Source organism: Protopterus annectens, chromosome 9.part0, assembly GCF_019279795.1.
Source record: "Protopterus annectens isolate FY-2018-M chromosome 9.part0, PAN1.0, whole genome shotgun sequence".
NCBI classification, from domain to species: Eukaryota; Metazoa; Chordata; order Ceratodontiformes; family Protopteridae; genus Protopterus; species Protopterus annectens.
In genome coordinates, this window is record NC_056743.1 from 1,012,533,938 (window position 1) to 1,012,561,826 (window position 27,889).

Genomic DNA, 27,889 nt, shown 5'->3' on the forward strand with positions numbered 1-27,889 from the left:
GGTTCAGGGCCACGTTCCACAGGTCCATTGCCATCCGGCATAGAGGATATGAGTGTGTACCTTCCTGTTTGTTGATATACCACATGACTGTGATGTTGTCCGTCCTTATCAGCAAGTGACCTTGTTGAAGAAAAGGTCTGAATGTCTGGATTGCATGTTTCACTGCCAGCATCTCCTTTTGATTTATGTGTAGACTCAGCTGGTCTTGTGTCCATAGGCCCTGTATACACTTGTCCACCATGTGCGCCCCCCAGCCTAGGTCTGAGGCGTCCGTGGTGATGGTCTGGCTTGGATGAGGTTTGTGGAAAGGCAATCCTCTGTTTAAGTGACAGGCCTGAGCCCACCACAGGAATTCTTGCTTCAGGCATGGAATTATTGGAATCTGGGCTTCTAGACTGTGCTTGTGTTGAGACCATACATTCCTTAGGTACCATTGCAACTTTCTCATATGCAGCCTGGCATGCGGAATCAATATTATGCAGGATGCCATGTAACCCAGGGCTTGCAGGACTTTCCTTGCGGTAAGCTGGGTCTGTGTTGTTAATGCCATGAAATAAATTGGTAGTTGCTTTTGTTTTTCTTCTGTGAGAAATGCCATCTGATTTGATGTGTCCAGTTCTGCACCCAAGAATGTTATCCTTTGGGATGGTACCAGCCTTGACTTTTTCATGCTGACTGTGTATCCCAAGGCTTGCAGCAGTTGTATAACCTTTTCCAAATCTTTTGATAAATTGGTCTTGTTGTCCGCTTGTATTAGGCAGTCGTCCAGGTATGGGTAAATCTGAATTCCCTGAAGCCTGCAATGAGCAATTACTGATGCCAGGCATTTCGTGAATACTCTGGGCGCAGTAGATAAGCCAAAGGGCAATGCTGAGAATTGATAATGCTCTGATCCTGCAAGAAATCTGAGGTATCTTCTGCAATCTGGTCGTATAGGGATGTGCAGGTATGCCTCCTTGAGATCTAGAGTCACCAGCCAAGACTCCTTGCCCAGCATGGGAAGAAGCTGCTGTAGAGTCAGCATTTTGACTTTTGGGACAATGAGATATGTCTTCAGAGCGGACAGGTCGGGAATAGGCCTCCATTGATTTTCTTTTCTTGGCACAAGGAAAAGTCTGGAGTAAAATCCTTGTCCTTGTTCCATAGGCGGTACCTTTTCTATAGCTCTCATTCTTAGTAGGTGGTTGATTTGTCTTAGAGCATTTGTTTTTTGGCTTGGTGGTAGGTTTGGCATTCCTCTCTTTTTTGGTAGAGTGTGGAAGTGAAACCTGTAGCCTTTGTCTATTGTCTGTAAAATCCATTTGTCTCCTGTAATGTAATGCCAGTTTACGGAAAATAAGGCTAGCTTTCCGCCCAAGGGTGCTTCCAGTTGTTCCCTGGTAGGCGGCATCAGAGCCAAGTCATTGTGTCTGTCCTGTGGATGTGGTTGTAGCTGAATCTGTGGCAGTACTTCTCTGGTTGTTAGGCTGCCACTGACATCCCCTGTAGGCACCCCTGGATTGACCTCTGCCTCTTGGGCACCTATTTCTGCCTCTCTGTGCTCTGGAGGTGTCTGGAAAGGACCAATTCTTCGAAGGCCAATTTCTACTAAACCTCGGAGGTTGGACCTGTAAGAAATCCTTGACTGTTTTGACAGATTTTGCTTTTTCTTCCACTTTCTTTAGCACCTGCTGTGCAGGGGAGCCAAACAAACTTTGTTTCTCCATAGGAGCATCTAGGAGCTTTGACTTAACATGGTCTGGTAAGGATTGTTCTTTTAACCAGGCATGCCTTCTAATCACTGTTCCAGTCATAGCTGATCTAAAGGAAGCCTCCAGTGCATCATAGCCACATTTTAAGGAATGGTTACTGACCTGCTGAGTGTTATGTACCAAATCCTGAAGGGACTTACGGTCTATAGGTCCAGGAGAGGACAGTTTTTTATTTAGCTGGTCTAACAAAAATTCCTGATACTGAATCATGTGAAATTGACAGTTTAAGGCCCTGGCCGAAAGAGTAGCAGAAGTATAAACTTTTTTACCCCATCTCTCTAATGCTCTAGATTCTCTTTCCGAGGGGAGGGTTTTTTTGGCAGAGGCAGCTGCTACAGCTTTGGGGCCCTGTGAAATGGTTTCAGGGTCAGCGATAGGAGCCTTATACAAGTGGAAGTGTGTGTCCGGGACCCTGTAATATCTGTCGGGCTTGGCAGGGGCCGGAGGGAGAGAATCAGGGGCAGTACAGGCATCATTATATGCATCATCAACAACTGTTAGTACTGGAGGAATGGCTAAAGGCCTATGCTGTGGTAAATGTAAAAAGGTCCTTAGCCTTTTCCTTGAATCTGAAAAATCCTGGCCCTGCCATTGAAAATGTTCTCTCATAGCATGTAAGGTTTCCCCAAAAGAAAATTCCTCAGGAGGAGAGGCAGAAGGAATGGAGTCTTCTGCATCAGAGTCCTCATAAGGAGAGTATGGGCCTTCCGGAGGGTCTGAGTTTTCTGAGTCATCCGAGGAATAGTCTGTAGAAACAGGATCCGGGGGGCTCAGTTCTAGTCCTCTTCTCTGGAGGGGGTTGAGAGGCCCTGTCTGGGTGAGGTTGGGATCCCCTGATCAAAGAAATGAGATCCTCAGCCAGGCTGAGCATTTGGTTACTAGAGGTAGGCCTGTGTGAGGGGGTTTTAGCAGGCAAGGCCTTAGAAGATTTAGCTGCTTTAGCCCTGGAAAAAGCCTTGATAGACATAGATGCAGGGGGCCTAGCAGCTCCACGTGCAGGGGTAGATATGTCTAAAGGAATAGTGTCTGATAAGTCCTGGGTGCCTGCTACAGCAGGGGAAATTTCAGTAGCAAATTCAGCCGTGCTCTGTGAGGCCTCAGCTTTCGGAGGCATGCTTTCGGACGAAGGAAGAACAGAGGACTCGGTTTCAGCCGAAACAGAGACACTCGCGGTTGGCTTAACCGTGGCTTCAGCCGAAACTGCGGACCGCGAGTGTCGGTCCTTTTCCTTACGCTTTTTAGCTAATTGTGAAGTCGGAGTCTCCGACGGCATTTTGTAAGCAAAAGCGGGACCAAAAAACTCCTCTGCAAACTCCGACCGACGTCTAAGTGTCCGTCGGTTGAAGGAAGCACAGGCTAGACAAGCTGATACGTCGTGGTCTGGGCCTAAGCAAGGAAGGCAGTAAGAGTGGAAATCCTTATGAGGTATTTGTTTCCCACAAGTTAAACAATTATTTACTTTTTCTGACATCGGCTGAGGCAAGAAAGAGTCCCCAACCGGGTACTCAGCTTTAGAAGTCTTCGGTAGTAGAAATCTCTGGATCTGACCGACCGGCACTTGCGAACAGCTTCTGCTTGGCACCACGCGCAAAAAGACTGAGGAAAATGGCGTCGGCTGATGCCTTTATACCCAATACACAGCAGCTATGACGTCGGGTGAAGTGCGACATCAGCCGATGCCAGACCCAGACTTTGGAATCCGGCCGACCGAAGGGCTGCCTGAGGCAGGACAACCCATATGTTAGGACTGCAGATGCATCCTTGAAGGACATCCAGGTCTACCTCTGGTGGCCCCCATTTTTTCCTCAAGAGCTTAAAAATTTTGGGTTCCAGTTTCCATTCGTGTCGGTCCATGAGATTTCTGATTAAGTTGTCTCCCAGTGAATTTAGTTTGCCTGGCAGAAATTCAGCTTGCAGGTTCGCTTGTTAGCTCAAGGCTGTGTTCCACAGAGCCATGGCTAGTCTGCAGAGTGGGTAGGAATGGGTTCCCCCTGCTTGTTTAGGTACCGCATAACTGTGGTGTTGTCTGTCTTTACCAATAGTTGTCCTGGAAGAATAAGGTCTTTGAAGGCTGTCAGAGCATTCTGTGCAGCTAACATTTCTTTTTGATTGATTTGCAGATGCATCTGTTTTGGGTTCTATTTGCCTTGAATGCACTGCCCTGCCATGTGAGCCCCCCATGCATCTGTTGTTGGGGTTTGGGTGGCAGGGGGTAGAGAGAAAGGGAGTCCCTTGTTGTGGTAGCAGGCCTCTGCCCACCAAAGGAACTCTGCCCTTAGACAAGGAATGATAGGAATCATTGTTTCCAGGCCCTGAGAATGTTGACACCATAGACATTTTAGAAACCATCAAAGTTGCGTCATATGCAGTCTTGCATATGGAATTAACAGAATGCAAGAGGCCATGAACCCCAGGGCTTGCAGGATTTTCCTTGCAGATAGCTGGGTTTTTGTGGCCTGTAGGTTGAAGTAGGTTGTCAAACTTGTTTCTCCAGAGTGAGGAATGCCATCTGGGAAGTTGTGTTCAAGCTTGCTCCCAGGAATACAATCTGTTGGCAGGGTACTAGGTGTGATTTCTTCTCGTTGATGGTGTACCCCAGTGAGGTTAGAAGTCTCTCTGCAAATGCCAGGTGTTGTAATTGCAAGTCCTGACTTCCTGCCTGAATCAGGTAATCATCCAGGTATGGGTAAATCTGAACATTTCTCTGCCTGCGAAATGCAATGGCTGGAGCTAGGCACTTTGTGAATACCCTGGTTGAAGTAGATAAGTCAAAGGGAAGTGCAGAGAACTGAAAGTGCATGGAGCCCGCCCTGAAACGTAGGTAATGTCTGCAGGATTCCCTTATTGGAATATGCAGGTAAGCTTCTTTTAAGTCTAGGGTTGCCAGCCAGGCATCCTTGGCTAGCATAGTTAGAAGCTGTTGAGTTAGCATTTTGGAACCACCAGAGAGGTGTTGAGGATAGACAGGTCCAGGATAGGACGCCAGGAGTTTTCTTTTCGGGGTACCAGGAACAGTCTTTAATAAAAACCTTGCCCCCACTGCTCTGCTGGGACAAGTTGAACAGCCCTGATACAGAGGAGAGAGTGACCTGTTTTTGGGCCTCTGCCCACTGATTTGGGGGAGGTCTGGCCAATCCACTTGGGGATGGGAGTGAGAGAAAGTGGAATCTGTATCCTAGGGAAACTATGTTTAAAACCCATTTGTTCAGGGTAATGAGTTCCCAGTTTTTTGCATGCAGGGCGAGCTTTCCTCCTAAAGGAGCAAGTAGTTGAGTAGGGCTTGGAAGAGTTAAGGATAAGTCATTGTGCCATTTTTCCACAGGGGGGTGGCTTACTACTCCCTGCTTTGGAAGTGGGAGCCCCCCAACTGCTTAGATCTGTGCATAGCCCGAGACTAAAGTCTTGGTGGTCTGCTGCTCCTGGGTTTGGACTGAAGGCCTGGAAGGGATTGGAAAAGACCAGTTCTTTGAAGGCCAATGCCTACTGAATCTAGGAGGCTGTACTTGTAAGAAATCTACTTGTAAGAAATCTTTAACAGTTTGCTTAGATTTAGCTTTTTCCTCCATCCTTTTGAGGACAACTTCTGCTTTGTTGCCAAAAAGGCGGTATTGGTTCAAGTATGCATCCAGTAATTTAGCTTTAACATGATCTGGCAAGTTTTGTTCCTTAAGTCAAGCATGCCTTCTAAGTACAGGCCCAGTGACAGCAGCCCTGCAAGATGCTTCTACAGCATGAAAACCACAATGCAAAGTATGTTTACCAACTTGTTCAGCAGAATGTATTAACTCTTGCAAATCTTTGTGTTCAGCACAGTCAGGAATCAACATAATTTACTGTTTAAGTAGTCTCGTAATATGCTGCTGATCCTTTAACTATGAAACTCGCAAATTAAAGCCCTAATGGCCAAAGTAGCAGAAGTGTACACCTTCTTAGCCCATCTGTCTAAAGCTCTATCCCTATCAGAAGGGGTAGGATTTTTGGCAGTAGTAGCCTTAATGCCTTTTGGTCCTTGGGAAATGGTCTCTGGATCCGCAGTAGGATTCTTGAAGAGGAATTGGTGAGAGTCAGGTACTCTCTGTAGCACCTATCCAGTTTCCTGGGAGTTGGAGGGAAAGTGTCTGGGGTAAGGCTGGATTCAAGAAAACATCATCTACAATCTCCAGAACAGGAGGGGTAGCTAGAGGCCTGTATTGAGGCAGGAGTAAATATTCCCCAAGTCTCTTTTTGGACTCAGAATAGTCCTGGCTTTCCCAGCGAAAATGCTCCCTAAGGGTATGCAAGGTTTCACCAAAAGAAAAATCTTCTGGAGGGGAAGCAGAGGGAATGGAATCCTTTGCATCAGAATCCTCATTAAGTAGGTAAGGGTAAATCCTGGTAGTCAGAAGGAACAAAGATATCAGATTCCTTATCAGAAGAATCAGAAAGAAAATCAGTTCTAGGTCTCTTAGAGGTGGAAGGCTGGCTTCCCCTAATTAAGGTAATAAGGTATTCAGCCATTCTAATCATTTGCTTTTGAGGCATATGGGCTTGAGAATGCAGTTTGTTAGTCTGTTTTCTAGGCGTAGTGAGAGCTTTAGGCCTGAGGAATTTGGTAATCTTAGCTTGAAATGAAATGGTCTGTTTAATATGTAAAATTTATAGGCCTGTATACACCCTCAAAAGCCGGTGCCTGCACAGTGGCTCCGGACTCATCCAAGGCAGAGACAACCACAGGTTCCATTATTGAAGAAGCATCTTGTGGTACACCAGTCTCCGAATGGGTCTCAGTAGAGCCTGCGAAAGCACCTCACTGAGTACCGGCAGACTGGCGACTAGCTTAACAGAAGCGTCGTCAGCAGTTTTGGACCTAGGTAGTCTGTCTCTGTCTTTATCCTTACGTTTTTTGAATGATCGGTAGTCAGATGGCTTAAAGCCATTTCGGAGTACGGAGATAGAGAACGAAAGAATTTAGCTACAAAAATAGCCAGACGACGAATAGTTCGGGCGTTGAACAAGGCACAAAACAGACAGCGAGGGACGTCGTGGTCTGGGCCTAAACAGGTGATGCAGTAAGAATGAAAATCTCAGTTATTTGCTTTCCACAAGCAAGACAATTGTTAATTTTTTCTAACATCAGTTCGAACAAGAAAAAAGGATCCGCAACGGGGTACTTATTTTTTAGAAGACTTCAGGTCTGAAACTCAAACGAAAATTTCAGAAGTCTGCTGACCGACATTTGCAAACTGCTTCTGCTTCGGGGTCCACACGGCAAGAAAGACTGATGTAATGGCATCGGCTGCATGTTTTATACCCCTGACGACTTGATGTCATGGAAGAAGCAACAGTATCAGACGCAGAAATCCCAAGACTCTGGTATTCAGGCCAGCTGAGGGCTACCTGCAGGCAGATAGCCCAAATGTGATGAATGCAACGGTAAAACACAAAGAACATTATTACATTCCTAATAGTAGCAGAAAGTATCCTAAGAACTAAGCTAACATGGGAATGGAGAGAGGAGATTCTACCTAGAGGGATAACTGCAATTAGAATCCAAACAATAGGCAAGAGGGGCTGGAATTTATTGAAGAAAACTGGCAAAGGAACCAAGGTATTGGGAGCAAATAACTAGAGAGGGAAAAGTAATAGAATGGGAAGACGTCAAGAATTTATTTGGACTGCAGGTTAGAGATATCAATCCTTGACAGGGAAAGCAGAGTATAAGCAAAAAGAAATAAACAGTAGGGTCCTAAACGAAAGAGCAGCACTGGTAGAGCTTTTAGTAGAATCTGAACAGAAGGTGCCATTAAAAAAGAAATAATTAGTTAAGCATATAAAATATTACATGATTCTACATGATAACTATAAGAATCAATCAGAAAAGGTTAGAAAGGATTGGGAAGAGAGAATGGATAAGTAATTCACAAAAACAATGGGAGGATATATATACGTCTCCAAAATATGCAACAAAGTGTAGAACATTTAGGATCTTTGCTTGTAAATGTTTACACAAGTATTTTTATACCAAAGTAGGCTCCAAAGATTTTTTTTCCACAGGTAGACAGAAAATGTTGCAGCTGTGATGGGGAAGAAAGAGTAACTGGGAACATTTTCTGGGAGTGTAATGCGTTTGCAAACTGTAAAGATTCCCAGCAGAGTGCTCTGTCAGAGACAGCAGGGTGTGCAAATTGGTGCAACTAAGGAAATTTTTTTTTTGAGCTAGGATACAGAATTGGAATTGCCTAGACATAGTAAGGCCTTGCTGAGTCTCATGCTGGTGGCTGCCAAAAAAGCCATTACTACAAACTGACAAAGTTTACACCAACTTTACTAGAAGTGGCGAATACAGTAATGGAGATAAAACAACTAGAATTAGGATCTTTATAAAAGGGTAGAAGCAAATTACATATGAAAAATGGGAATTGTGGGAATACATGCAGAGGAGGAGGAACGATGCTTAAAAGAAAGCAGGATTTGAATGAGCTATGTAATGCTCGACTGACAAGGACTAGATAGACTGTAAATGATGTATAATGTTTGCAAGTACAACTGTGTCAATATGGTACGTATTTGTATAATGTTTGCAACTGGAATTGTGACAATATGGTTTATTTTAGTTTACATAAATATAATATAAGATTGCCTATGTCATATGTGATTAAGACATTTCTTGTTCAACAAGAAAGGAAGTCCTCTCCACTACCTCGAATGCAGAAGGACCGGGAGAAGCTATGGCCAGGGACGAAAACTCTGCAGGAGCAAAGCCTCAACTCTGCCTAGATCCATGCCTTGAGAAGGGAACTAGGCCCAAACTACTTAGCACCGAAGCTCTTAAGGGCAAAGATGGCTCCAACAGTATCAGAGTAGACCCTGGTCTCCCAAATATAGAAGTTATGTTCTTACCATAACGTTCCATGTTAGTTGTCTTCTTCTTGCTGGATGGGTTCGGAGCTGACCTCGGCTCCGACTCGGCCACTCTAAAAGCTCGAGAGTTGGTTCCACCGGCTCGAGGCTCCCCTTGTATCCCACAATGCTAGGCGTGAGTTACCTCAGATTTCGTTTGTAAGCTAGGCCCAGCTTATAATAGTAACAGAATAACTATAAACAAAGTCCACCTCTATAAACCAGGGAGAAGAGAAGGGTGACCTACATCCTGATCCAGGAAAATATGCACAGCAGCATATACCTAAAGTAAAGAGGTGGTAGAAAGAGAGGTCACAATCAAAACTCCTCTAGGTCTGTCCAGGTCAGGGGGAAGGAGGGTGGGACGCAAGAAGAAGGCGAGAAGACAACTAACATGGAACGTTATGGTAAGAACATAACTTCTATATGTTAAGTTGTCTATCTCGCCTTCATTCTTGCTGGATGGGACCGCCCCTAGCACCTTGTCCCGGGTGGCCTAACGGAACAGACTCTTGAGAACAGTGGAACCAAAGTTAGCTCTATGCCTAGAAGCTAAATCCAACTTATAATGAGAAATGAAAGTGTGAGGAGTAGCCCAAGTAGCCGCTGCACAAATGGTGTCAATAGGCAGTCTGTCTTGGAAGGCTATAGAAGTAGCCAAAGCTCTGGTAGAATGGGCTTTAGGTTTGTTAGGCAGCTTTTGGTGTCTAATTTCATAAACAAGGGAAATCAGAGATGTTAGCCATCTAGATAATGATACCTTTGAAACTGAAAGTCCCTTTCTGCCTTCTGCATAAGAGACAAACAGCTGGTCAGATTTTCTGAATTGTTTGGTTCTATCCAAATAGTACCTTAACTGACGATGAACATCTAGCCAATGCAATTTTTGTTCAGACCTGTTAGAATATTCTGGAAAAACACAGGGAGGTCAATGCTTTGATTTAGGTTAGACGCCGAGGCTATCTTAGGTAAAAAAGACGGGTTGGTTCGTAAAGATACCCTGTCCTTATGGAACAACAGATAAGGAGGTCGACAGCTGAGTGCATGAAGTTCTGAAACTCTTCTAGCTGAAGTAATAGCTACCAGAAAGAGTGTCTTCCATGATAGCAATTTTAAAGAACAGGAGGCTGCAGGTTCGAAAGGGGAAAGAATCAAAGAACTAAGAACTAAATTTAGGTCCCAAGGAGGAGGAGGATTTCTTATAGGAGGTCTGAGTAGAAAAACTCCCTTCAAAAAGGCTTTGCAAAGCTTGTGGGACATTATGGCAGACTCTGAAATGCCCACATGAAAGTTAGAAATAGCTGCCAATTGAACTTTAAGAGTAGAAGGAGATGAACCTGCATGGAAGAGTTCAGCTAGAAAATCAAGGACCATTTGGATGGAAGTAGTGAAAGGATCTATGTCCCTTCCTTGAGCCCAATAGGCGAAACGTTTCCACTTACTCAAATAAATCTTTCGAGTGGAAGATTTATGGGAAGCTATCAAAATATCTCGGACAGAGTGAGATATTTGAGGATGCCTGGCTAAGGTTGGAATTGGAGGAACCAAGCAGTGAGGTTCAGGGAGGGAAGGGAGCGATGAAACTGACCCGACTGATGGATCAAAAGATCTGGAACTAGGTCCAGATGCCAAGGTCGCTCCAACAGAAAAAGATGTAGAAAGGGGAACCAAACCTGTCGAGGCCAGTAAGGAGCAATGAGGATCAACGAGGCCTTCTGAGCGATAGCTTTCTGTATCACTTGAGAGATTAGTGGGAAGGGAGGAAATGCATACAGAAGTCCCCGGGGCCAAACTTGGACTAGAGCGTCTCTGCTGGGCTGGCCTGGTAAAGGGAATAGGGTGAAATAATCTCTGCACTTGCTGTTTTGGGGAGTAGCAAAAGGTCGCAGCAAGGCTGACCCCACTTGAGAAAAATTTCTCTCACAACAGAGTCTTTCAGAGACCACTCGTGAGGCATGAGGATAGCTCTGCTCAACTTGTCCGCGATTTGATTGGACTTCCGGGATGTGCGTTGCTATCAGAAACCGCTGAGAAGAAATCGCCCATTGCCACAGTCTGAGTGCTTCTCGACACAGGGGTAGGACCTGGTTCCGCCTTGTTTGTTGATATACCACACTACAGACGTATTGTCCGTCTGGATTGCTATCGTTCCCAAGGGAAGAGAGTCTTGAAGGGCTTGCAACGCTAAAAGCACTGCTCTCATCTCTAGAACATTTATGTGCAAGTGGCATTCGCCTGGTTGCCATGTGCCCTGGACAGTTCTGCCCTGATAATGCCCCCCCCCACCCGATCAGGGAGGCGTCCGTTGTCAGCGTAGGAACCGGAGGAAGGGACAAAGGGTCTTCCCAATAAGAGCTGAGGGGAAGACATCCACCACAGAAGATGATTCCTGCATGTTTGCGTAATCATAATGGTGTGGGACATCGGAAGTTGCTGGTATGACCATTGCGTGAAGAGCATCCATTGAAGGATTCTCATGTGGAATCTGGCTAATGGAAGCAGAGGTATGGCAGCCGCCATAATCCCCAACACTTTCAGAACTAACCTGGCTTTGATTCTGTTGCTGCTGAAGAGGAGCGAGACCAGTTTGTGTATGTCTGTTATTCTCTGATCTGTTAGTCTCGCAGACATGTTGACTGTGTCTAGATTTGCGCCTATGAAGGTAATAGTACGACAAGGCGACAAAACAGACTTTTCGCAATTTATTGAAATGCCTAAATTTTGACAAATGCGAAAGGTGTAGTCCCTGGCCATTAGAAGAAGATGCTTGGTGGGAGCTGTGAGGAGCCAGTCGTCCAAATATGGAAACACCTGGAATCCTTGACGTCTCAGGTGAGAAGCTACCACTGCCATGCATTTGGTAAACACCCGGGGGGCAGTGGTTAGACCAAAGGGCAGGGCCCTGAATTGAAAATGACTGGTTCCCAGCCTGAAGCGGAGGAATCTTCTGGAGCGTCTGTTCATTTTTATGTGATAGTACGCATCCTGAAGGTCTATAGAGCACATCCAGTTTCCTTTCCCAATAGGGGAAGGATGGACTGCAGCGTGACCATCCGAAATCTTGTTTTCTTGACTGACTTGTTCAAGATACTGAGATCCAAAATTGGTCTCCAGTCCCTGTTTTCTTTGGAACTAAAAAGAACCTGGAGTAGATTCCGGATCCTTGCTGGTCTGCTGGAACTGGCTGAATTGCTCTTTTGCAAGCAGCTTTGAAATTTCCAAAGCTGCAAGATCCCTTTGAACGGTGGAACATCTGGAAGGGATTTTTTGATTGGTTTGGAATGCGAAGGGAATGGAATAGCCTTCGGAAATGATGGACTGTACCCATTTGTCTTGAGTCAGGGATAGCCAGGCTTCTGGGTACAGTGACAATCTTCCCGACTGCCTCCGAAGGTGGGCAGTCGGGCAACACCTCAGGGATGCTGAAAGGGCTTATCAGAGAAGGCTTCTCGATTGCCCTGGTTCTGCAGACCCCCCCTGCCTCTAGGGCGACGTCTACCATTGTTGTTCCCCCCTCTGCCTCTGGCGGGGAACCGACTCTGTGCGTCAGGCGAAGTCCCTTGAGATTGTTTGCGGAACCACATTTTCCCACTTTTCTGGCCTTTGGGGTAAGGCCTAGAAGGAGTAGAAAAACGGACTCCGACGGCAGAAAGAGTCTTGCCATCTGTCTCGCACCTAGTCAAGGTTTCTTTCACTTGACCACCAAAAAGAGATGATCCATCAAACGGGGAATTAGTGAATGACGTTTTAAAGGGGTCCGCAAAGTTGCATAGCCGCATCCAGGCATGCCTGCGTAAGGCCACACCTGTCCCTGCGGCCCTGCTCGCTCCATCAGCCGCATAAGAAAGGAGGCGCATGGAGGAGTTAGCTATGGAGTTCAGGGTAGCCAGCTGAGTGTTCATCTTGTCTTGAAAACCCGCAGCCGTAGGATCCTTCAACATGTCACTTGCTTCTTTGATCAAGTCTCTTTGAAGACGAGTAAAATGGCATAGGTAGTTCAGCGAACGCATAGCAAAGGTCGCTGACGAGAACATCTGCTTCCGCACCTGTCCATAGACCTAGATTCTTTGTTAGGGGGATGAACAGGCACTGAAGGATCAGCTAGTTCCTTCTTGGTGGCAGCAGCTACCACCATAGCATCCACAGAAACACCTTTTGTGAGAAATTGCTTGTCAGTTGGTGCTGTTATAAATTTGGAAGGTCTCCTGGGGGTAGGGTCCACTGAATCAGGAGCCGCCCAGGCCTTCTTTGCAACCACCTGCATGAGGGGATCAAAGGGGGGGGGACACCCAGGAGGTGGAAGGGCGAGAGCCAAACGCCTCAAGATACACAGATTCATCCTCCGAAGGGTTAAGGGCTGGCCAATTTCCCCTCTGTTTCAGGATCTCTAGAATGTCTGCGAAAGAGACATCTTCAGAAGGGGAACGGGGAACCCTCGAATCCTCTAAATCTGTGTCAGAGGTGACAGACTCAGGTGAGTCTATGTGCTTCCTCTTACACTTTCTCTTCCTAGGGGCTCCTGCCAATTCAGGGAGGCCTCGGAAGAGGATGAGATGCCCACCGGGGATTCTTGAGGAGCTGGCTCTCTGCGGTCTGGGATGAGGGAGTCAGTCGACATAACCAAAGGCACCGAAGAGGGAGGGGACGGAGCCGACTGTGGAATCGAACAAGGTTCCAACACACTCCGCATGACCTCGAGCACCCCTGTCCGGCAGAGCCAGAGGTCCCCGCTCCGAGAAGCTGAGAACCTCCCTCGGCACCGACAGAGATGGCTCGAGGCCGATGTCGGAGCCGAACTCACCAGCGCCAAGCACCGAGAGGGAGAGGGGGTCGGACAAGGGTCCGATGCCACTCACCCCTCGAGCCGACGAGGAAGCCCGCCGAGATTCTTCAAAAGAAGAAATCGGAGCCGACGGAGCCGAAGACAATTGTATCGGCTCCGACGCTACCACAGTCTCGGTCCCGAGACGCCCCGGCTCCGAGCTCAAAGGAGTCAGAGGAGGAATATTTATTGGAACAAGTTGAGGCATCGACTGATGAATTGGACTCTGGAGCATTTGGGCCAGTGCCTCGGACTTCAAAAGTCTACTCACTACCCTCTGGAGGTTGTGATCTGAGAGCCTCGATGACCTGGAGGAGTGAGATCTGTGGCTCCGTTCAGACAGCAGGGGAGACGCTGGAGCCGAATGAACGGAGCCAAGGGACGGTGACCTCGATCTCTTTCTAGATGTCGGCTCGGATGGTCTGATCGGAGCCGACCCAGGAATCTCTAATGCCTCGGCTCCGGCCGGAGCCGAGGGAACCACAGATACTGCAGTCAAAGACTCATCGGCTCCAGCCGGAGCCGATGAAGCAGTAGGCTTCGAAGCCTTAGGCCTCGACTCTGAAGCTGGAGCCGAGGTCTTGGAAGCCTTAGAAGGTTTCCCCGATGACACAGAAAGGGAACCTTCAGGCTTAATCAAACCCCTCAAAATGAGTTTATTTTTTTTCTCCTGCAGGACTCTAGGGCTGAAGCCATGGCATACAGCACAAGAGTCCTGCAGGTGTAAAGGTCCCAGGCAATACACACAAGAAGTGTGACCGTCTGTCAGAGACATTTTCTGACAGCACGAGTCACACTTCTTGAAGCCTGAGACCTTTGTATCCTTGGACATACTCAAGGAACCAGTGTAATCACACACAGAAACACACACACACAGATTACACTGATAGGGGTTCAAAGGGAATTATTTAAACTAAAGGTAAGTTAAGTTAAAACTCCCTAATCAAACACATACACACCCTAAAGATAGGGAAGGAAGGGCCCGAAGGCCTTAGGGAAAGAACTATAAGTTCTTTAGAAAAAGGGGGCTGGATAAAAGGTAGAAGGGATAATATCCACTACACTAAGGGGAAAGAAAAATACACTAAGCTAGCTTAAGTCTAAAGAATTTAAACTAGTCTAACTTTCACTAACCTGGAGCCGGTAGAAAACACACCTTGATCGCTGTAGCGGCAAACGAGATCTGAGGTAACTCACGCCTAGCATTGTGGGATACAAGGGGAGCCTCGAGCCGGTGGAACCAACTCTCGAGCTTTTAGAGTGGCCGAGTCGGAGCCGAGGTCGGCTCCGAACCCATCCAGCAAGAATGAAGGCGAGATAGACAACTTAACATCCAATGTTTCAGCTCCAGGACTCATCCCAATCTGATAAGACAGGAGCAGAAACACTTAAAACTGTCAGAGACAAAGACCTAACCGCCTTTAGATCAGACACAGACTCTCTTGATGTTCTCAGACTTAAGGGCTCTGAAGACATGGGACAGGTCAGAAGCAGAGCTATCACTACAAGTGAAATGGAGAGAAATAAAACTGATGCAATGGGAGACACACAGAACAACTCCCCATCTGAACCTGAGGAATGTCATCATCCTATCCGTGTCAGTCTCGGAAAAGACTTCTGAAGGATCTAACAGATGAGGTAGTGGACTATGGCCTCAAGTCTCACTTCAGTGTCATTTAAAGGAAATGGGGGTGGAGCTAAGGAGATGCTGGATCAACTATGAACCTGGGTGAGAGTCAGAAGATATTTTGATAAAGTAGTGGTCACATCAAGGTTTTTGGTTGCGAGTGCTGCTTGGGAGATTTTTCCAGTATGAGTGCTGGATTCGAGGATTTAGGATCCTAGCCAGATCTGAAGTTATTCAGATTATTTGAAAAGACTCTGATGAATCCACGGTGGATGAGGTCATCTTCAGAGATTGGGTAAGGGATTTCTTTCCAGACACCAAAGAAGTCTTAGAACGTTTACTTGGGGGGGGGGGGGTTGAGCCCCTAATGAAGGAGGAGAAAGATAAAAGCAGCAATTCCTTAAGTACTACTTTGTTTCTTCTATCAGAAATTGCTAGAGTTAAACATGGCACAAATAGAGCAATTAGTAGGGAGGTGCGACACTCCTAGGCAATAAATGGACTCCCTGTGGGCATCAGAATTTGGAATTTTGTGCCCATAGGAAGTGCATTTTTAAAGCCAGCTGGTTTCTCGGCCATCACTAAGAACGGACAGAAAAGGGAAAATAGAGAACTCTCTTTTTAAAACAGAAAAACTGCCAGCAATGGTAGGAAGAGTACCCTATAAAGGATAATAAAGAGTAAAAAGGTACTGAATGGTACCCAACAATGATATACAACAAGGCTACCAAAAAAGTAGAAAAGAGAGTTACACAGAAGGCCCAATGAAAGGAAAACCTAATAAACAGTTAGGTACAGAGGGTGGATTGCAGAAAATACACAAGTTTACTGAAGTAAAAACTACTCTCAAAATTTGCAGAAGCCCAATAAGCTCCTGAATGAGAATCCACATCCGTGGAAGATGATGGCAAACAAGATATGAGGTATTTTAGCATGACTGGGGCATTATGAGTAGAGGGAGGAGTTCAAAGGTTGAATACGGATGTCTATGATATGCAGTCGAGTTGGACCAAAGGTCGGATCCATAAACCATACACTGAGGAAGAATGAAAAGGACATTTATAGGTGAGCACTACAATTTGATTTCAAATTGTGATGATGTATCAGGGTGACCTAGAAGGGGCAATTAACAAAACAGGGTGGATTTTTGAAGACATTTATGAAAATATTTGGTATAGAAGACATGAATTCAATAGTAGGAACTTAGAATTTACATATCATTCCCCAAGGCACTGGACTACACTAGAAGTATATTTCATAGGAACATGCGCATTTAATTGAAAGCTTCAGCACACATCCAAACTACTATATGATCATGCACCAATAGAAAAGATAAAAATGCAGGGTATTAAAAGTAAAAAAATAAGGCACTGGCACATTCCCACCAATCTGTTAGAGAGAGCAGTATAAAGAATGGGCAATGGAAATTATTCAAAAGTTATTAGGGAATATAGAAATATCTTCAGAAGTTATACCTAGTGGCTGGGATAAAATGAAATTGGAGTTTAAAAAACAAGGTCAAAATAAAAGACAAAGCGATATGGTATAGAAATTACTTACAGGGGAAGGCAAAGGTTGAAGTACTGAAGAATAAGGGGAATCTCAGAGAAAAGAAGGAGAAGAAAATGCAAAGTGCTAAACAGAAAATAAGGGAGTATATAAGCAACTATTTTTCATAACTCCAGAGGACAAAAACTTATAGCACAACAACTTAGGCAACAGAACACTGAGAGGGCAGTCAGCAAATGTACGGAACATATAACAAGAAAAACAACCACAGATCATATAGAGGGTTTAGAGATGTTCCAGAAATTTTATAGAAATCTGTATAAAGCGGAGAAATGTGGAAATCAAGAAAGCACAGCTGTGTACACTTACCATAAAAGTAGATGTTAAGAGTGTATTCACTGTTTCTGTCATCACATTTGGGTTATCTGCCTACAGGTAGCCCTCAGCCGGCTTGAATACCAGAGTCTTCGGATTTCTGTGTCGGATGCTGTCATTTCTTCCATGACGTCAGGTCATCAGGGGTATAAAACACGAAGCAGACACCATTACATCAGTTTTTCTTGCCCCAGATGTCAGGTGTCCCCACAACAGGGAGCAATTATATGGCATGGTACACCCCCCATCAAAACGCAAATACACAAGAATGAATAAATATAAACAAGAAGGAAAGGTAGAGCCAAGAGAAATCAGGGGGCTGGAGGGAGGGTGACCAGGACTGCAACAGTGAATACACTCGAACATCTCCATTTATGGTAAGTGTACTCAACTGTACTATGTTCTTCGTGTTTCACTGTTGCAGTCATCACATTTGGGAAGGGAGGAGGTAGTTAAAGAGCATTAGGGCCAGCTATTAAGCCCTGCAAGACTGCTGTGGCAAATCCAGCTCTGGATTTAGAAAAGACAGGCATGTGGTAATGCTTGGTGAAGGTATGTACAGAGCTGCAGGTAGCAGCTTCTAGGATGTCCCTGGTAGAGACTCCTCCGAGAAATACCGTAGAGACAGATGCAGCCCTGGTGGAATGTGATCTTATCCCCAGTGGGGTAGGTTTTCCATGGTGCTTGTAGCAGAAATGAATGCAATGGGCTATCCATTTTGGAAGTGGTTTGCTTTGAAATTGCCTTCCCCTCTGCCCCTGCAGCAAAGCCAACTAGCAGCTGTTCAGATTTTCTGAGAGGCTTAGTCCTGTCCAAATAGAATCCAAGTTGTCTGTGCACAGAGAGTGCAGAATTCGTTCTCCTTTGTTTTGTGGATTAGGAAAAAAGTAGGCAAATAAATGGACTGATTTAGAGCCACATTAGATGCCACCTTGGGCATAAAGGAAGGATTAGTCCTGAGGGAAACCCGGTCCGCATGGAAGATAATGAAGGGTTCCACTCCCATGAGGGCCTGTAATTCAGACACTCTTCTTGCAGAAGTGATGGCTAGAAGGAAGGCTGTTTTCCAAGAAAGGAATTTTAACTCTGCTGTTGCAGCTGGCTCAAAGGGGGAAAAGTGAGCTTTTCCAAAACAAAGTTAAGGTCCCAGGCTGGAGTGGGAGCTCTCCTGGGGGGGTCTTAAATTTTGGCCCCTCTAAGGAACTGTTTTAGCAAGGGGTGAGAGAAAAGGGGTGGGCTCAGTCTTATAATGTGCTGAAATGGCAGAGGCATGAATTTTAATTGACAAGAAGGATAGGCCCTTGTGGAGCATTTCTGTTAAGTACTCTAGAATATGAGGTACGCTGGGCACTTGTGCCCATCCCCCAAGCCTGGCTCCAAGAACAGTATCTTTTCCACTTTTCAGCATAGGATTTTCTAGTACTAGGCCTCCTTGCCTCCAAAATGACATCCAGCACCTGCTTATTGAGGGATGCTTGAGGAGAGCTCAAGGAATTAGCAAGGCCACAAGCTTCAGGGTTTGAAGTTGAGGGTGCAGAATCTGGCCCGCCTGCTGGGACAGCAGGGAAGAGGTCTGAGGCAGGTGCCACAGTTGTAGCAGCGTCATACTGAACAAGAGGGGGTACCAGCGCTGGAATGGCCAGTCTGGTGCAATCAGCATTGCTCTTGGCTTGTCCTGTTTGACATTTAGTAGAACCTTCGAGAGGAGAGGCAGAGGGGGAAAGGCATAAACAGAGAGACTTTACCAGGTAAAGGACAGGACATCCACTTTCCATGCTTGACTGTTGGGAGCTCTTGTGTAGAATTTGTTAACTGGTAGTTCTGAGGGGAGGCAAACAGGTCTACCTCTGGTGTCCCAAATTTGTTCCTCAAGAGGTTGAATATTTTGGGTTCTAATTTCCATTTGTGTGGGTCCATGAGATTTCTGCTTAAGTAGTCTGCCAGTGAATTTAGTTTGCCTGACAGGAATTGTGCTTGTAGGTGTACTTGGCAGCTCAAGGCTGTGTTCCACAGAGCCATGGCTAGTCTGCAGAGAGAGTACAAGTGGGTTCCCCTGCTTGTTAATATACCACATAACTTCTGTCTTTACCAATAGTTGTCCTGGAAGAGTACGGTCTTTGAAGGCTGTCAGAGCATTCTGTACAGCTAACATTTCTTTTTGATATGTAGGTGCATCTGTCTCGGGTTCCATTTGCCCTGAACGCACTGCCCTGTCACGTCAGCCCCCCATGCATAGTCTGATGCATCTGTTAGGGTTTGGGTGGCAGGGGGTAGAGTGAAAGGGAGTCCCTTGCTGTGGTAACAGGCTTCTGCCCACCAAAGGAACACAGTCCTTATACAAGGAATGATAGGAATCATTGTTTCCAGGTCCCGAGAATGTTGACACCATAGGCTTTTATACCATTGGAGTTTCCTCATATGCAGTCTTGCATATGGAATTAGTAGAATGCAAGAGGCCAGGAACCCCAGAGCTTGCAGTACTTTTCTTGCAGATAGCTGAGGTTTTGTGGCCAATAGTTTGAAGTAGGTTGTCAAATAAACTTGTTTTCTCCGGACTGAGGAATGTCATCTGGGAAGTTGTGTTCAAGCTTGCTCCCAGGAATACAATCTGTTGGCGGGGTACTAGGTGAGATTTCTTTTCGTTTATGGCGTACCCCAGTGAGGTTAGAAGTTTATTTAAGAATGCTAGGTGTTGTAATATCAAGTCCTGGCTTTCTGCCTGAATCAGACAACCATCCAAGTATGGGTAAATTTGAATATTTCTCTGCCTGCAAAATGCAATGGCTGGAGCTAGACACTTTGTGAACACACTGGGTGCAGTAGATAAGCCAAAGGGAAATACAGAGAACTAAAAGAGCATGGAGCCCGCCCTGAAACGTAGGTATTGTCTGCAGGATCCTCTTATTGTGATGTGCAGCTAAGCTTCCTTTAAGTCTAGGGTTGCCAGGTATCCTTGGCTAGCATAGGAAGAAGCTATTGAAGAGTTAGCATTTTGAATTTTGGAACCACCAGAAAGTTGTTGAAAATTGAGAGGTCCAGGATAGGACGCTAAGTACCAAAAAAAGTCTTGAATAAAAACCTTGTCCCCTTTGTTCTGCTGGGACAGGTTGAACAGCTCTGATACTAAGAAGAGAGAGAACCTGCTGTTGGGCCTCCGCCCACTGATTTGGTGGTAGGTCTGGCCAACCATTTGGTGTTGGTAGTGTGTGCAAGTGGAATCTGTATCCTTGGGGAAAATAGTTACGTCTTACCATAACGTTCCATCTGTATTGTTGATAGTTTCCGACCTCGGCAACTCTTGAGCTAGACTCTTACCCATAATCCCCTTCTACCCGTTACCTCAGATTGAGTTTGCAAGTCAAAAGAAGGTAGAGGCTACCTCTGGTCAAATTACCTAAGAGAACCGGATGGTGAGATCCACTAGAAGTCACAGGAGGGGAAAGAGGAAGGGTCGTAATGACTGAATGAGGATCAAAGATGGAATGTTATGGTAAGACAACTTCTTTATCTGATATTGTTAATCCTCGTTCATTCCTTATGTATGGGACAGAGTCCCCAGCTACCTCTATTCCTGGGAGGCTCTCATGGAAGGACATTCTTGAGAACCATAGAACTAAAAGATGCTCTTCCCCTGAAGGCCAAATCCAATTTGTAATGATTGATGAAGGTATGAGGTGTAGCCCAAGTTGCAGCTGCACAGAGCTCTGACATGGAAGGCAACAGAAGTTGCCACCGACCTTGTCGAATGAGCCTTCATGGTAGTAGGCAACGGAATATTACATTGTGTATAAATGAAGGTCACACAGTCTTTCAATCATCTAGCTAATGTGACCTTAGCAACAGCAGATCCTAACCTAGGTCCGGAATACGCCAAAAATAACCAGTCAGATTTATGAGAGGACCTAGTCCTGTTTAAGTAAAAACGGATTTGCCCCTGAATATCTAGGGTATGTAGGCAATACTCTCCTCTGTTTGAATGATTGGGAAAGAAAACTGGCAATTCAATGATTTGATTAATGGACATTTCAGAGATCACTTTTGGCAGAAATGAAGGATTAGCTCTTAAAGACACTATCTCTATGAAAAATTAAGTATGGACTCCTGCTGCATAAAGCTTGAAGCTCAGAGATACGTCTGGCAGACGGCGACCAAAAACAAGGTTTTCCATGACAAATATTTGAGGTTGCAAGAAGAAGCTGGTTCAAAGGGTGGCATTGTCAGAGCTTGTACAACTAATGACAGATCCCATGGCTGAATAGGTTTTCTAAAAGGTGGCTTCAGATGATTCACACCTTTTATGAAGGTCTTGCACAATGTGTGTGACATAAGGGCGGAGTCTTGGACACCCTCATGGAAATTAGATATTGCAGCTAAATGAACTCTAATGGCAGAGGCCGACAGACCCGACTGAAAAAGGTCGGCCAGATACTCTAGTATTATCTACACTGGTGCTGAGAAAGGATCTACTTATTTTTCTTTCAGCCAACAGGTAAATCTTTTCCACTTGCTTAGATAAGTAATTCTAGTGGAAGACTTACCTCATGAGTGTTACGTACTGGTAAAGAAAGATCATTCTGCCTGGCAATCAAGGGAATTGGAGAAGCTAAGCTGTGAGCTTCAGGCTGTCCAAGTTGGGATGAATCAGGTTCTTCAGATGTGAGATCAACTTCAGGGTTGGATGGAGAATCCATGGTCGATCTAGTAGGTGAGGCCAAAGGAAGGGGAACCAAATCTGACGAGGCCAATATGGTGCTGAGAGGATCACCTTGCTCTTCCACTGACGGGCTCTCTTCAGAAACTGGGGAATGAGGGTAAAAGGTGGAAATGCATAAAGAAGACCTGAGGGCCAATCATGGACTAGAGCATCCCTGGGTGACTGTCCCGGAGGGAGAATCAAGGCGAAGCAGTTGCTGCATTTGTAGTTGGTTGGGGATGCAAAGAGGTCACAGCAAGGACAGCCCCAGCAGTGGAAGATCGACGCTATCAAGGGATTCAGGGACCACTCGTGAGGTTGCAGAATGCACCTGCTGAGTCTGTCTGCTATCCCATTGGAACTCCCGGGAATGTGTGTTGCTCGAAGAAAACGGTTGGTAGCCATCACCCACTGCCATATCCTCATGGCCTCTCGACAAAGGGGTTAAGATTTGGTTCCACCTTGTTTGCTGATGTACCAGACCACCGCCATGTTGCCTGATTGAATCGCAATCGTCCCAGATGGCAGCAGGGGATGGAATGCTTGCAAGGCTAGAAGCACCGCCCTCAGCTCTAGAACATTTATATGCAGTTGGGCTCCAATTCTGACCAAGTGCCTTGGACTGTGTCCCTGACATAACCCCCCCAGCCCATCAGTGAGGTGTCCATGGGCATTGTGGCCTTGGGTTACTCGGTGGAAAAGGGGTGAGACCATTGTGATGAATTGTGTGTCATCCACCAATTTAAATCCTGTTTGCACCTGTGAGTTACTCGAATCCTGGCTGAAAGAGGATGCTGAAAAGGATACCACTGGGTGAGCAGTAGCCACTGTAGAAGCCTCATATGAAACCTGGCCAGGGGGACAATGGTGATGGAGGCTGTCATGGAACCCAACAGCTGTAGGACAGAGTGAGCTGTGGATTTCTCCCTTGAAAGGATTGGAATCAATTGTTGCTTTATCCCTAGAATTCTGTGCTTTGGAATGGCAGCTCTGCAGTTCTTTGCATCCAAGATAACCCCTATGAATCCTCTGAACTGAGATGGGGTGAGATTGGATTTTTGCCAGTTTATGGTTATGCCTAGCCTTTGTGCAGTGAGGAGAGAGTATGCCAGGGCTTCTTCCAATAGATGTTTGGTGGGGGCGGAAATGAGCCAATCATCTAGGTATGGAAACACCTGGAATCCCTGTAGTCACAAGTGAGCTGTGACGACTGCCATGCACTTTGTGAACACTCTGGGGGCTGCAGAGAGTCCGAAGGGCCGTACTCTGAACTGGTAAGTGATTGGCTCCCACATGGAAGCACAGAAATCTTCTTGATGGCCTGTCCACTTTTATGTGGTAGTACGCATCTTGAAGATCTATCGAACACATCCAATCATCTTTTTCCAAAAGCGGAAGGATAGACTGTATTGTGACCATCTGGAATTTTTGTACGCTCACAAACTTGTTCAATACACTGAGATCCAAAATTGTTTTCCAGTCCCCGGTTTTCTTTGGCACCAAAAATAGTCAGAGTAGAATCTGGATCCTATCTGGTCTGGAGGGACTATTTGGATGACTCTCTTTCTTAGCAGCTTTTCTATCTCTAATGCTGATTCTTCCCTTTGACTGGGTGGAAAGTCGGGAAGTTTTTTTGAAGGGACAGGACAAAGATCTAAGAGGATAGGATAACCTCTGGTTATAATCCTTTGTAAACAAGAATCAGTGGTGATGGTTAGCCAGGCAGAAGGGTACAAGGAGAAACGACCCCCAACTACCTCCAGAGGAAATGAGTTGGGCCACTCTTCAGGAGTGCTGGTAGGATTGGCCAGGGAAAGAGACCCTGGAACCCTGATTACACGGACCCCCTCTGCCCCGAAAGGAGCGTCTTCCCTGTGAGTTTCCCCCTCTGCCTCTAGGGGAGAACTCAGCCTGTGTGTCAGGGAAAGGACCCTGAGATTTCTTGAACCATATCTTCCCACTCTCTTGGTTTCGGGAGAAAGCACGCTGAGGGGAATAATAACAGACACCTACTGCAGAAAGGGTCTTGCCGTCCTGTTCACATCTGGGCAGTGTGCATTTAACTTTGGGTCCAAACAATGAAGAGGCCTCAATGGGAGCATTAGAAAGGAAGCCTTAAAGGGTTCAGTGAAATTGCACAAGCGCATCCAGGCTTATCGACTCAAGACCACAGCAGAACCCGCCTCTCAAGCTGCTCTTTCTGATGCGTGAGATATTAGTCGCATAGAGGTGTTCGATATTGACTCAATGGTGGCTGGCTGAGAGGCCACTTTATCACGGACCTCATCAGACACGGCACCAGCCATGGTTTCAGAGAGCTCGGAAATCAGATCCCTTTGAAGCCTGGTAAAGTGTGCCATATAATTCAGGGACCTGATAGTAAAGGTGCGCTTCCCTATCCTGTCCAGGACTCTGTTAGGCGGATGGACAGTCTGGCTTTCTTCTTCCGCCAGATCCTTTTTTGTTGCGGCTGCCACCACCACAGCATCCACAGGAAGACCTTTAGACCAATGGGGATCCGTAGCAGGACAGGGCAAAATCTTATCTGGCCTCCAGGAAATAGCCTCGATTATGTCAGGTGCCTTCCACGCACGCTGCACAATGAGCCGGACAAGTTCATTGGCAGGTGGAGTACCCCAGGAAGTAGGGGGCCGAGCGAGAAAGGCTTACAGGAACACAGACTCCTCAGAGGTCAGACTAGAGGGCTTCCAGTCACCTCTCTGTTTAAGGATTTTGAGGATATCACCAAAGGATACCTCAGAGGGTGACCTAGGGGATCCTTCCCCCTCATCAAAGTCTGTGCCTTCAGTGAGGGACTCCTCTATGGCGTCCATGTACTTCCTCTTACATGAACTTTTCCAATGGACTTCCTCAGAGAGAGAAGCTGGCGAAGACAGCAGGAAAGGGGTTTCCTGTGGGAATATGTCCTGAGGCCCTTGCACCCAGTGTCAACTAGGTGCGACTTGTGAAAACTGTACCACAGGAGGCCGGGGGGGGGGTTTAGACAGCACAGTATCGCCAGCAGAAGCCACAGCCTTCTCCATCAGTTGAAAGGTTGGTACACCTGAAGAGGGGTGAGTGTCACGGGAGGGGTCACACCTCCCCTAAGTGGCTCAGCCTGCCGACCCGGACTCTCAGGATGTCTGTAAAACAGTAAATTACACGTGTCAACTGCCATCCTGGGTCGTAGCAAAACACTCCTGCCATGAAGGGAACTGCAGTTCCTTAGTGAGATCCATAAAGAGAACCGCAGAGGGGGAAGACTGTGCTATATCAATGGACTTCAAAGGCAATGAAGGAGGAGAATAAGAAGGGGTCTTTGGAGATGGGTGAGCACCTCCCAAGGAAGGATAGGTCCTTGAGCGTGTGATACCTCTGGCCAGAAGCACTTGATCAACAAGACACAACACGTTGTGTTCGGAAAGGCTTCCAGTGGACCTCACGGAGACTGAGGGAGAAACAGGTCTGTCCACAGAAGAAACAAGCTCGGTACCCACCTCACCTGTCCGCTCCGAGAACAATGGTGTAGAGAGAGACTGGAATACGGGTGTCTGCACCAAGGTAATCATTGGTGCCAAGGTCACGGTCTGCACTGACCCAAGGATCGGTGCCGAAGTGGTTGCCAGTACCGAAGCTGGAACCGACAAAATTGAAGCCAATAACTGAGGTGTCTGTTCCAAGTAAGATGTCTGAGCCGACGTGGTCAAAGTCTGCGCCAACTGAACGGTCGGTGCCGATGCAGTAGTCATAACAGTCTGAACCAAGGAGCCCCTCAGTGCCGATATAGTAAAGGCTACAGGAGAAGACGGAGCTGAGATCACTGATGGTGCCAAAGGCCTTGGTGCCAAAGAAGTCTAGGCACCGAAAGCACTGGGGCTGATTGAGTGAGCTCCAGAGCAGAAACTTTAGACTTTTTAGGTCTTGGTTGGTGGGAGTCCCCAGCCGGGGGGGCGAAAGCAAAGACTTGGCCTTAGTAGGATTGTCCAAAATTTTCTTACAGGCTCTAGGGGGGGTTGAAGCCTCTGACCCAGAAACAGCCTCTGAAAAGGGGAGATTTGAGAAGTCCCTTCAGCAACAACTTATTTTTCCTTTCCAACAAGGCTCTGTTAGAAATATTTTTACAAATAGCACAGGGCGGGTCAACAGATAAGTGGGACACCCTCAAGCAATAAACACACAAAGAGTGTGCATCTGATGTAGGTAATTTGTGTCCACAATCAGAACACCTTTTAAATCCCAGACTACCTTTCTTATCTGCCACGATAGAAAAAGGGAACAGTAGAAAGGGTACCAGCAATGGTACAAAAGAATACCCGAAGGTATGAAGAAAGAAGATTACCAACAATGATAAGGGAGAAATACCTCAAGGTAAAAAGTGTAGAGTAAAGAGAAGAAAACTCAAGAAAATATGGTTGCTAAATGCAATAGGGTAAGAGACAACAAAATAGGGACTTTTCTGACAGAAAAAAGTTAAATATATAACTAGTCTGATAACAAATATCTATACTTAAGGTCAAGAGAAGCAGCTTGACACAACCGAATGGCAACGCGGCAAACAAAATCTGAGGTAACAGGGAGAGGGGGATTATGGGTAAGAGTTTAGCTCGAGAGTTTGTAGCTGACATGAACTTGGAAAATGGCTGGCTCGGTTCTGAGGTCGGAACAGATACCCATACGTAAGGAATGAACGAGGATTAACAATATCAGATACTATGTTCAAAAACCATTTGTCCTGAGTAATTAGCTTTCCTCCTAAGGGAGCAGGTAGTTGAGCAAAACTTGGAAGGGTTAAGTCATTGTGCCATTTTTCCACAGGAGGTGGCTTACTACTCCCTGCTTTGGAAGTGGGAGCCCCCCACTGCATAGATCTGTGCGTAGCCTGAGACTGTTGCCTTGGTGGTCTGCTGTTCCTGGGTTTGGACTGCGAAGGCCTGGAAGGGACTGGAAAGGACCAGTTGTTTGAAGGCCAATGCCTACTGAATCTGGGAGGTTGTACTTGTAGGAAATCTTTAACAGTTTGCATAGATTTAGCTTTTTCCTCCATCCTTCTGAGGACTTCTGCTTTGTTGCCAAAAAGGCAGTCTTGGTTTAAGGGAGCATCCAGTAATTTAGTTTTAACATGATCTGGCAAGTTTTGTTCCTTAAGCTAAGCACGCCTTCCAAGTACAGATCCAGTGACAGCAGCCCTGCAAGACGCTTCTAAAGTGTCGAAACCACATTGCAAAGTATGTTTACCAACTTGTTCTGGAGAATGCATTAAATCTTGCAAGTCTTTGTGTTCAGCACAGTCATGAATCAACATAATTTTCTGTTTAAGTAGTCCCATAATATGTTGCTGAAACTTTAACATATGAAACTGGCAATTTAAAGCCCTAATGGCCAAAGTAGAGGAAGTGTATACCTTCTTACCACACCTAAGGCTCTAGAATCTCTATCAGAAAGGGTAGGATTTCTGGCAGCAGTAGCCTTAATGCCTTTTGGTCCTTGGGAAATGGTCTTTGGATCCGCAGAAGGATTCTTGAAGAGGAACTTGTGAGAGTCAAGTACTCTGTAGTACCAGTCAGGTTTTCTGGGAGCTGGAGGCAAAGTGTCTGAGGTAAGGCTAGATTACAAAAAAGCATCATCTACAACGTCCAGAACAGGAGGGATAGCTAAAGGCCTGTGCTGAGGCAGGAGTAAGAATTCCCCAAGTCTCTTTTTGGACTCAGAATAATCCTGGCTTTCCCAGCAGAAATGCTCCCTGAGACTATGCAAGGTTTCACCAAAAGAAAAATATTCTGGAAGAGATGCAGAGGGAATGGAATCCTCTGCATCAGAATCCTCATAAGTAGATAAGGGCAAATCCTGGTAAATCAGGAGGAACAGAGATACCAGATTCCTGATCAGAAGAATCGGAAAGAAATTCAGTTCTAGGTCTCTTACAGGGTGAAGGCTGGCTTCCCCTAATTAAGGTAATATTGTCTTCAGCCATTCTAAGCATTTGTTTTTGAGGCATATGGGCCTGAAATTGCAGTTTAGTAGTCTGTTTTTCTAGGCATAGTGCGGGTTTTTGGCCTGAGGAATTTGGAACTTCTGGATGGAAATGATGCCGTCGGTTTACTATGAATGAATGTCTGTAGGCCTGAATACACCCTCAGAAGCAGGTGCCTGCACAGTGGCTCCGAACCCATCCAAGGTAAAAACATCCACAGGTTCCACAGTCAAAGAAGCATTTCGTGGCATTCCGGACTCCG